Source organism: Canis aureus, chromosome 11 (genome assembly GCF_053574225.1).
Source record: "Canis aureus isolate CA01 chromosome 11, VMU_Caureus_v.1.0, whole genome shotgun sequence".
Classification (NCBI taxonomy): Eukaryota; Metazoa; Chordata; class Mammalia; order Carnivora; family Canidae; genus Canis; species Canis aureus.
Window position 1 is genome coordinate 59248582 of NC_135621.1, and position 9814 is coordinate 59258395.

Below are 9814 nucleotides of genomic sequence, written 5' to 3' on the forward strand. Positions count from 1 at the left end.
GAGATTTCTAAGCAGCAGGTTTGGTGCTAGCTAACTGAGATATTTGACTGTCCTAAGTTCTTGGAGCAGCTGGTCAGAACCCTAGGCTGCTTATCTTCAGCTGTAAGGAGCCTCTTCTTGCCCCAGTATGCTATACAAATACTGTATTATCATTGCTATGTGTACCATTTTGTTGAGAAGTATTAGTTTATATGATCTATAATGGTTTAGTGCAAGGGGCAATGATGTTCTTTACTTGCATCTCCAACTGACCAAATAATTTTTTAAAGATTTTTATTTATTTATTTGAGAGAGAGAGAGTAAGAGATTGAGCAATGAGCAGGAGCAGAGGGAGAGGGAGAGAAAAGCAGGCTCCCTGCTGAGTGTGGAGCCCAATTCAAGGCTTGATCCCAAGACCCTGAGATCATGATCTGAGCCAAAGGCAGCCACTTAACCAACTGAGCCACCCAGGCCACCCTGACCAAAAAATTTTAAACAGTAGCTACCTGAATTCAAGAAATAGTTTATCAGATAGAAGAGCAGAGCCAGGATAAAAGTAAGATTCATCCCAGGTATTATCTAAGATAGCACTCCTATCCAGATATAAAGGTCTCAAATAGTATTTCAGGAAAAAGTTTTTTCCCCAAGTTCTAAAATCATAGAATAGTAGAGATTAAAGTCTGAACAGAAGTAAAATATAAAAACTGAGCAGAAGTAAAATTTAGGAATTGAGTCCAACCATTCTCTTCCCCCATGGAAGTCAAACCTATTAGAGATTCTCTGATTCACCCTGAGACTGTATCTGATGTTTTTTCCTTCTTCTCTTCCTACTTTCTCATTCAATTAAAGTGTTCTGGTTTAGGAGAGTCATGCTTTCTGTACTCTCTGTCTCTCTCTAATCAAAGAGGAAATAGTGCTAGGGAAGTAATTTTTCTATCCTGGATGCACACTTAAAATCACTTGGAAAATTTTGTTCCCCAACAATCTATTATTTGAGTCTTAGTCTAAATCAGTAGTTCTTAAATGTGGCCCCCAGATCAGCAGCATCAGCATTACCTAGGAACTGGCTAAGAATGCAAATAATTGGACCCCACCTTAGTTCTACTGAATCAGAAATTCTGAGGTTGGTCCTAATTTACTACTTAGCAACAAATTTAACTGAGAAGAAGCAAAACTGGAGTGCCTGGATGGCTCAGTAAGTTAAGGCTCTGCCTTTGGCTCAGGTCATGATCCTAGGGTCCTGGGATTGAGTCCCACAGCTCCCTGCTCAGTGAGGAGACTATTTCTCTCTCTCTCTCTCTCTCTCTCTCTCCTCCCTGCTTGTGCTCCCTCTATCTCATTTAAATAAATAAAATATTTTTTAAAAAAAAAGAAGAAGCAAAATTTACTGACTGAAAATTATAAAACTACTGAAGGAAGTTAAAGAAGACTTAAATAAATAGAAAGATATCCCATGTTTATGGATTAAAAGACTTGATATTATGAGGATGACAATACTTAAAGTCATCTACATATTCAATGCAATCTTTATCAAAATTTCAAACCTTTTTTGAAGAAACAGAAAAGCCAATCCTCAAATTCATATGTGGTCTCAAGGAACCCCAAACAACCAAACAATCTTGAAAAAAAGAAAAAAGCTGGGGGACCTACGCTTTCCAATTTCAAAACTTACTATAATACCACAGTAATCAAAATACTGTGGTATTTGCATAAGGAGAGATATTTAGATCAATGAAATAAAATTGATAATACAGACATAAACACATATATCTACACCCAACTGATTTTTCACCATCAATGAAGGAGAGAACAGTCTCTTCAACAAATGGGTCTGGAAGAACTGGATATCCACATACAAAAAATCAAGTACATTTATACACAAAAATTAATTCAAAATTGTTGAAGGACTTAAATATAAGAAATATAAAACTATAAACTACAAAACTCGCAGAAGAGGGGTGCCTGGGTGGTGCAGTCAGTTAGGCATCAACACTTGGTTTCAGCTTAGGTCATGATTCTGAAAGTCATGAGATGGAGCCTGGTGTTGGGCTCCTCGGTCAGCAGGGAGTCTGCTTGAGATTCTCTCTCCCTCTCTCTCTGTCCCTCCTGCTCATGCTCTCTCTTTCTCTTTCTCAAACAAATAAATCTGAAAAAAAAAACTCTCAGAAGAAAACATAGGAGAAATCTTCATGCCTTTGTCTTAGTTAATTCAGGCTGCTATAACATAATACCATAGATTGGGTAGCTCATATACAACAAACACTTATTTCTCATGGCTGTGGAGCCTGGGAGGTCCAAGATGAAAGTGTTGGCAGATTAACTGTTTAATACTCATTTTAAAAATAAACAAAGGACCTGAGCATACTTTCTCCAAAGAAGATATACAAATAGCCAACAAACATATGAAAAAATATTTAACATCATTAACCATTAGCAAGATACTAATTAAAACCACACTCGCTAAGTTAGCCATACCTTTTTTTTTAAATAGAAAATAAATTGAGGCACCTGGGTGGTTCAGTTGGTTAAGTGTCCCAACTCTTGATTTCACTCAGGTTATGATCTCAGGATTGTGAGATCGAGCGCTGCATTGGGTTCTGTGCTCATCTGGAAGTCTGCTTGAGATTCTCTCTCCCTTTCCATCTCCCTCTTCCACACCCAACTCTGCACTATTTCTCTAACTCAAATAAGTAAATAAATCTTTTTTAAAAAAGTAAAATAAGTGTTGACAAGGATATGGAATATTGGAATATATTGGTATAGCCACTATGGAAGATAGTTTTGCAGTTCCTCTAAAAGTTATGCATAAAATTACCATATGACTCAGCAAGACATATATCCAAAAAGAACTGAAAACAGGTATTCAAACAAATACTTGTACATAAATGTTCATAATAGCACTATTCACAATAGCCAAAGGGTGAAAACAATCCAACTGTCCACTGAATGATGAATGCATGTAGTATGCATACATTATACTGTGGAATATAATTCAGCCATAAAAAGAATGAAGTACTGATATATATTACAATATGAGTGAACCTCAAAATATTGTATTAAGTGAACGATGCCATACACAAAAGGCCACATATTGTATGATTCCATTTATATGAAACATTCAGAACAGGTAAATCCATAGACATGTGGTTGTCAGGGGCTGGGTGAAGTAGAATATAGGGAGTGGCTGCTAATAGGTACAGGATTATTTTTGGTGGAGGTGGGTAATGAAAATCTTTTGGAACTAAATGGATGTGATAGTGGCACAACATTGTGAATGTACTAAATACCACTGAATTGCATAATTAAAAGGGTTAATGATCATATTTAATAGTGAAAAACTGAGAGCTTTTACCTTAAGGTCAGGAACAAGACAAAGATGTCTCACTACTTTTATCCAACAGAGTATCAAAATGCCTAACTACACCAACTAGACATGAAAAAGAGATAATAGGCATCCAAATGTTAAGGAACAAGTAAAATTTTCACTCTTTGCAGATTATATATATATATATAGATAGATATAGATATAGATATAGATATAAAAACTCTAAAGACTTCACCAAAAAACTACTAGAACTGACATATGAATGCAGTAAGGTCACAGGATACAAAATCAATATACAGAAATCCATTGCATTTTTACACACTAATAATGAAGTAGCAGAAAGAGAAATTAAGAAACCAATCCCATTTAGAAAAGTGCCCCAAATAATAAAATATCTAAGAATAAACTTAACCAAGGCAGTGAAAGACCTGTACTTTGAAAACTATAAAACCTTGATGAAGAAATTGAAGATGACACAAACAGATGAAAGATATTCCATGCTCAGGGATTTGAAGAACCAATGTTGTTTAAATGTCCATGCAACCCAAAGCAATCTACAGATTTAAAGTAATACCTATCAAAATAACAACATTTTTCATAGATCTAGAACAAATAATTTTAAAACTTGTGTGAACCACAGAAGAGCTGGAAGAGCCAAAGCAATCTTAAGAATAGGGCAGCTCGGATGGCTCAGTGGCTTAGCACCACGGTCAGCCTAGGATGTGATCCTGGAGACCCGGGACTGAGTCCCAGCATGGAGCCTGCCTTTCCCTCTGCCTGTGTCTGTTCCTCTCTCTCTCTCTCTCTCTGTGTCTCTCATGAATAAATAAATAAAATCTTTAGAAAAAGTAAAGAGAAAGAAAGAAAGAAAGAGAGAAAGAGAGAAAGAAAGAAAGAGAGAAAGAGAGAAAGAAAGAAAAGAAAAACAAAACAGGAGGTATCAGAATCCCAGATTTCAAGATTTACTACAAAGCTGAAGTAATCCAAACAGTATAGTACTGGCACAATAAGATACAAATTGATCAATGGAACAGAATAGAGAACCCAGAAATAAGCCCATGATTATATGATCAGTTAACCTTCCACAAAGTAGGCAAGAATATGCAAAGGAAAAAAGACAAATGGTGCTGGGAAAACTGGACAGCTACATGCAGAAGAATGAAACTTTCTCACACCATACACAAAAATAAACTCAAAATGGACTAAAGACCTAAATGTGAGACCTGAAACCATAAAAAGCCTAGAAAAGAGCACAAGGAGTAATGTCTCTAACAGTAGCCATGGCAAGATTTTTCTAGATGTGTCTCCTGAGGCAAAGGAAGAAAAGCAAAAATAAACTATTGGCACTTCATCAAAATAAAAAGCTTTTGTATGACAAAAAAAAAAACTATTGACAAAACTAAAAGAAAACCTTCTGAATGGGAGAAGATATTTGCAAATGACATATCTGATTAAGGGTTAGTATCCAAAATACATAAAGAACTAACACAACTCAACACAAAAACTAATCATCCAATTAAAAAATGGGCAGAAGACATGAACAGACATTTTTCCAAAGAAGACATATAGATGGCTAACAGACCTTTGAAAAGATGCTCAATGTCACTCATTATCAGAGAAATACAAATCCAAACCCTAATGAGATATCAACTCACACTTGTCAGAATGACTGAAATAAAAGCACAAGAAACAACAATTGTTGGCAAGCATGTGGAGAAAAAGGAACACTCGTGCACTGGTGGGAATGCAAACTGGTGTAGCTACTGTGGAAAACAATATGGAGTTTCCTTAGACAATTAAAAATAGACTTACCATATGATCCAATAATTCCACCACTGGTTATTTACCCAAAGAATATATAGACACTAATTTGAAAGGATATATGGACCCCTATGTTCATTGCAACATTATTTACAATAGCCAAATTATGGAAGCAGCCTAAGCATCCATCTGCCATTTGCAACATGGATGGATCTAGAGTGTACTATGCTAAGTGAAATAACTCAGAGAAACACAAATACCATGTGATCTCACTAATATGTGGAATGTAAGAAACAAAACAAATGAACAACAACAAAAAAGACAGACCGAAAAACACTCTTGACTATAGAGAACAAACTGATGGCTACCAGAAGGGAGGTGAGTGGGGAGATGGGTGAAGTGGGTGAAAGGGATTGGGAGTGTACTCGTGATGAGCACTGGGTAACGTGTCGAACTGCTGAATCAATACATTATACACTTGAAACTAATATAACACTGTATGTTAACTATAGTAGAATTAAAATAATAAGTCTAAAAATGGTTACTAATTTTGTTATGTGAATTTTACCTCAATTTAAAAAAACCTTTCAGGCAAACAGATATCATGTAGGAGATGCAAAAGTAGACAGGAGTACATGCTGGATGCCATAAGATGACCGTAGTTCTGCAGTTGTTTGTGACTATATGGGTTCCTCCTCTTTGGAGATGTCCAGACAGAGGGTTATGCAAGGGGAGATGGCTCATACATATTCAAGTGGAGACACAAACAGGAACATTGTGTTTTGTAAAGTTCATGTGACCCAAATGTGACAATATTTGTACTCTCAAGCTGCTGAAGCTCAAGCCACATGAGATGAATAAAGGAGGTAATGTTATAAGAACCTTGGGACATTTATAATTAAAGTTCCATAGGAATGAAAGAAGAAGCAATTGTCTTTCAAAGAACATCCAAACTAGTTCAAATTAGTTCAGAAATCAACTTTCAGTGAATTTTCTTCAATCTTGAGGGTTTCAGTGGTAGGGATCCCTAGCTGGTCTTGTTTAGGTACTTCTTCCCTTGTGTTATATTGTTCAAAATACCAAATCCCTGGTTGTACAACATTGTGTATATACTTGATGTTATTGAATTATGCAATTAAGAATGGTTAAAATGATGGGGTTCCTGAGTGATGCGATCGGTTGAACACCCAACTCCTGGTTTCAGCTCAGGTGGTAATCTCAGGTTGTGAGATCAAGCCCTATGTTGGGCTCTCTCTTTCTCTCCCTCCATCCCTCCCCCCAACTCATATGGTCTCCCTCTCTCTAAAATAAATAAGTAAATCTTTAAAAAAGTAAAAAATGGTTAAAATGACAAATTTTTAAAAACTGACAAATTTTATCTTATATATATATGACTATAATAAAAAATTAATAATCTTAATATAGACAAATACTGAAAATTATCAGAAAAATAACTAGAGCAGTGAAACTTAAATATATAGCTTTTAGTCTTTTTTAGGGATTAAATGATACATGATAATATATAGCTTTAAGTAAATCTGATCAAGTTAAATAAAACTGATAAAACTGTGCTTGACTTTGGGAGTAAGAGAGAGAGATAAATAGAGAAACACAGGTGACCAGACCTTGACATTTCTTCTTTCCCCAGTGAAGAAAATACTTTTTTTCAGGTGTTGTCAGTTTCAGTAGTGGACACTAAAAGGACTTTTAAACATATCATTTCTAGCACAGAGCAAAATTTTCATCAAACTAACTTATATTAGTCTAATGGTTTATATTAGTAATACAAGGAAAAATATTCCTTGATATTATATCTGTAGGGTTTGCTTCAAAAACCCTGGAGCCTGGAGGAAATGGAGAAGTGCATAGATAAGTCATAATAGCCACGTATTAATCATTCTTGAGAACGCATTTGAGTTTATGGAGATTAATATATTGTTCCTTCCACTTTTGTGTATGTTTAAATTCTCCATAAGAATTTTCATTAAATCTTTAAAAAAAAAAAAGAGTCTCAGAACAGAAAGTGTAGTTGGTCTACTTTTATGTCTCATGCTTACCCCCTGATTACACAAGGAGGTGAGAGGGAAGTCTAAGGGAAACCCTAAGGGGAGCCCTTTGATTTACTGTCTTGTCAGTGAGACACAATGGGGAAGAGGTCATTTCTTCCTCTCTCTCTCTCTCTCTCTGCCCCTCACCCTCTCTCCCAACAAATAAATAAATCTTAAAAAACAAAAAGAGTCACCATACTTTGTTTTTTGCCTGTCACCATGCCATTTTACACATCCTGTTCCAGTTTAATTAGTATTTATATTACTTTTCACTCTTAAAAGTGTCACAGTTTGGGGGTGCCTGGGTGGCTCAGTCAGATAAGTGTTTAACTTCGGCTCCGGTCATGATCCCATGATCCCTTCGGCTCAGGTCCTGGGATGGAGCCTGTGTTGGACTCCCTGTTCAGAGAGGAATCTGCTTCTCCCTCCCCCTCTGTCTCTCCCCCACTGCCCACTGCCACCTATGCTCTCTATCAAATAAATAAAAAAGCACACACACAGATTACTGAGCCCCACCTTGAGAGTTTCTAACTCAATATGTCTGGGGTGGGGGTCCCAAGAACTTGCATTTTTAACAAGTTCCCAGGTGATGTTGCTGCTTTTGGTCCAGGGACCATACTCTATGAACCTCTGCTTTAGAGTGTTGTGTCCAAATCTGATATCTCAGCCTCGCCTATAGAACTGTTAAAAAATATTGCAGGCCCACAGAATCAGATACTCTGAGAGTGAAATTTCAGAATCTGCATTTTAAGTAGATTTCCTAGGTATTATTTCTTAAGTGGTCCTGATACAGTATTTTGGATGGGCATTTGGGGACCATTGTAATAGTCTGCGGGTACTGATTAACCAGAGTGGCCAAGTGACAGAGGAGACTCATATGTTTCTTCCCAATGTGACAGAGACAGCCCTGAAAAAAGAATGCTTTCTCACTGGTTAAAAGATTATGGAGGCGCCTGGGTGGTTCAGTCGGTTAAGCGTCTGCCTTCAGCTCGGGTTATGATACTGGAGTCCTGGGTTCCAGCCTCTCATCATGCTCCCTGCTTAGTAGGGGAGTCTGCTTTTCCCTCTTCCTCTCCCTCTGCCCTTGCTCATGTGCTCTCTCTCTCTCTCCCAAATAAATAAAATCTTTAAAAATAAATAAAGTAAAACATATCATGAGCCAGGGCATGTGGGTTGCTCAATTGGTTGAGCATGTGCCTGCGACCCAAGTCAAGCTCCCTGCTCCACATGGAGTCTGCTTCTTCCTCTTCCTCTGTCCCTCCTCCTTGCTCGTGCTTTTGCTCTCTCAAATGAATAAATTAAAAAACATTTTTTAAAAACCCCCCAAAACAAAAACAAAACAACATATCATGAGCCTTTAAATGTTCCAATATTTAGTCCCAGTAATTATATTTCTGAAAACAAGTGCTAGGATTATAGTCCAAAATGGTTATGATATTTCAAAATTATCTAATAATATATACAATTCTAGAAAATTTTATTTAAAAGGTGGTTTAAGATCATGGGAAAATGTTATAACATTAAGTAGAAAAGCAGGAGGTTACGCTTATTTATTATCATAACGATGCAAAATAAATTTATTATGATCATAACTATGTAAAGTAAGCATCTCAAATACTGCAAAATCTCTAAAATGCTAGCCTCATTACACTCAAAGCATGAGGGAATAATTTTCTTTTTCCTTTCTACTTACCCATATCTTCCAAATTTCTTTTACAGTGAGCACACATTACTTTTATATCTAGAAAAATAAAAATACATGAAGACTACTTTAGTTGAAATTCACAGAAACACAACTCAAATTAATTTAAGCCAAAAAGGGAAAGGAGTTGAAGAGAGAGGGAGAAGTAGGGATAAGAGAAGTTCATGGAAGGATTTGGTTTCATTCAGGCCCAGGTGGAAATTACATCATCAGGTCTCTCTCTTCTACCCTTCCCCCAAATCTCAGCTCAGCCTCCTCTGTGTAGTGACCTCATTTTCTTCCCTCTTCCAGACTGCCAGAGAATTAGGTTGCCCACAGCTCTAGGCTTATAGCATCTGCTTTAGGAATCCCAGGGCAAAGAGACCTCTCTCCCCCAATGTCTACATATCGACCCCTATGCAGGACTATGCAGGACTCACAGCCTCTGTAGGCCACATGCTCACTTCTATACTCATCACAATGTCTGAGGAAGGCAGGATCAGGATTCGATGGGCTTGTGACCTGTGCCCATATCTATTCCAGAAGGGAGGATCTGGTCCTACAAGAACGAAATAGCATGATGGCCAGCCAGAATAAGGGAAGTATCGCGCAGCACAGTATACTATCACTGTTCACTGTTATCATTCACACTCTTGCCTTTCTGAAAAGCAAATTCCAAAAATGTCCTATACTGAATTTAATGTAATAACCCTCATGTACCGTTCATCTTCAAACAAGACAGCATAAGGTCTCATCCAGTAACTACCTTGTCTTAAAGTCTAGTATCTCTGGGCCATATGCTTTCCTCCTAGTCAGATGGAAATGGGGGTCCTCCTGGACCTGAAATGCAAATAGCAGCCCAATTGCTTCCCTTGCAGTGAAGTAAGTTCTTTAGTGATTCAGTCTTGCTGCCCCTAGGTCTATACATGTGGGAAACAAGTCTCCATTTCCCATCATATTCTAGGATGGCACCACCTCAGCCCCCAGCTTCTTGTTGGTCTCATTATGGAGCCTGGGTAT

At 37.3% G+C, this 9814-nt stretch overlaps 1 long non-coding RNA gene across 1 annotated transcript in view; it reads right to left on the reverse strand.

Moving 5' to 3' along the window:
- Positions 1-8716: 8716 nt before the first annotated feature.
- LOC144324172 (uncharacterized) overlaps positions 8717-9814 on the reverse strand; it is a 32927-nt gene continuing 31829 nt past the window's right edge. The window contains exon 4 of the long non-coding RNA XR_013389580.1: positions 8717-8854. This is a non-coding gene — a long non-coding RNA (uncharacterized LOC144324172). The remainder of the gene's footprint in view (positions 8855-9814) is intronic.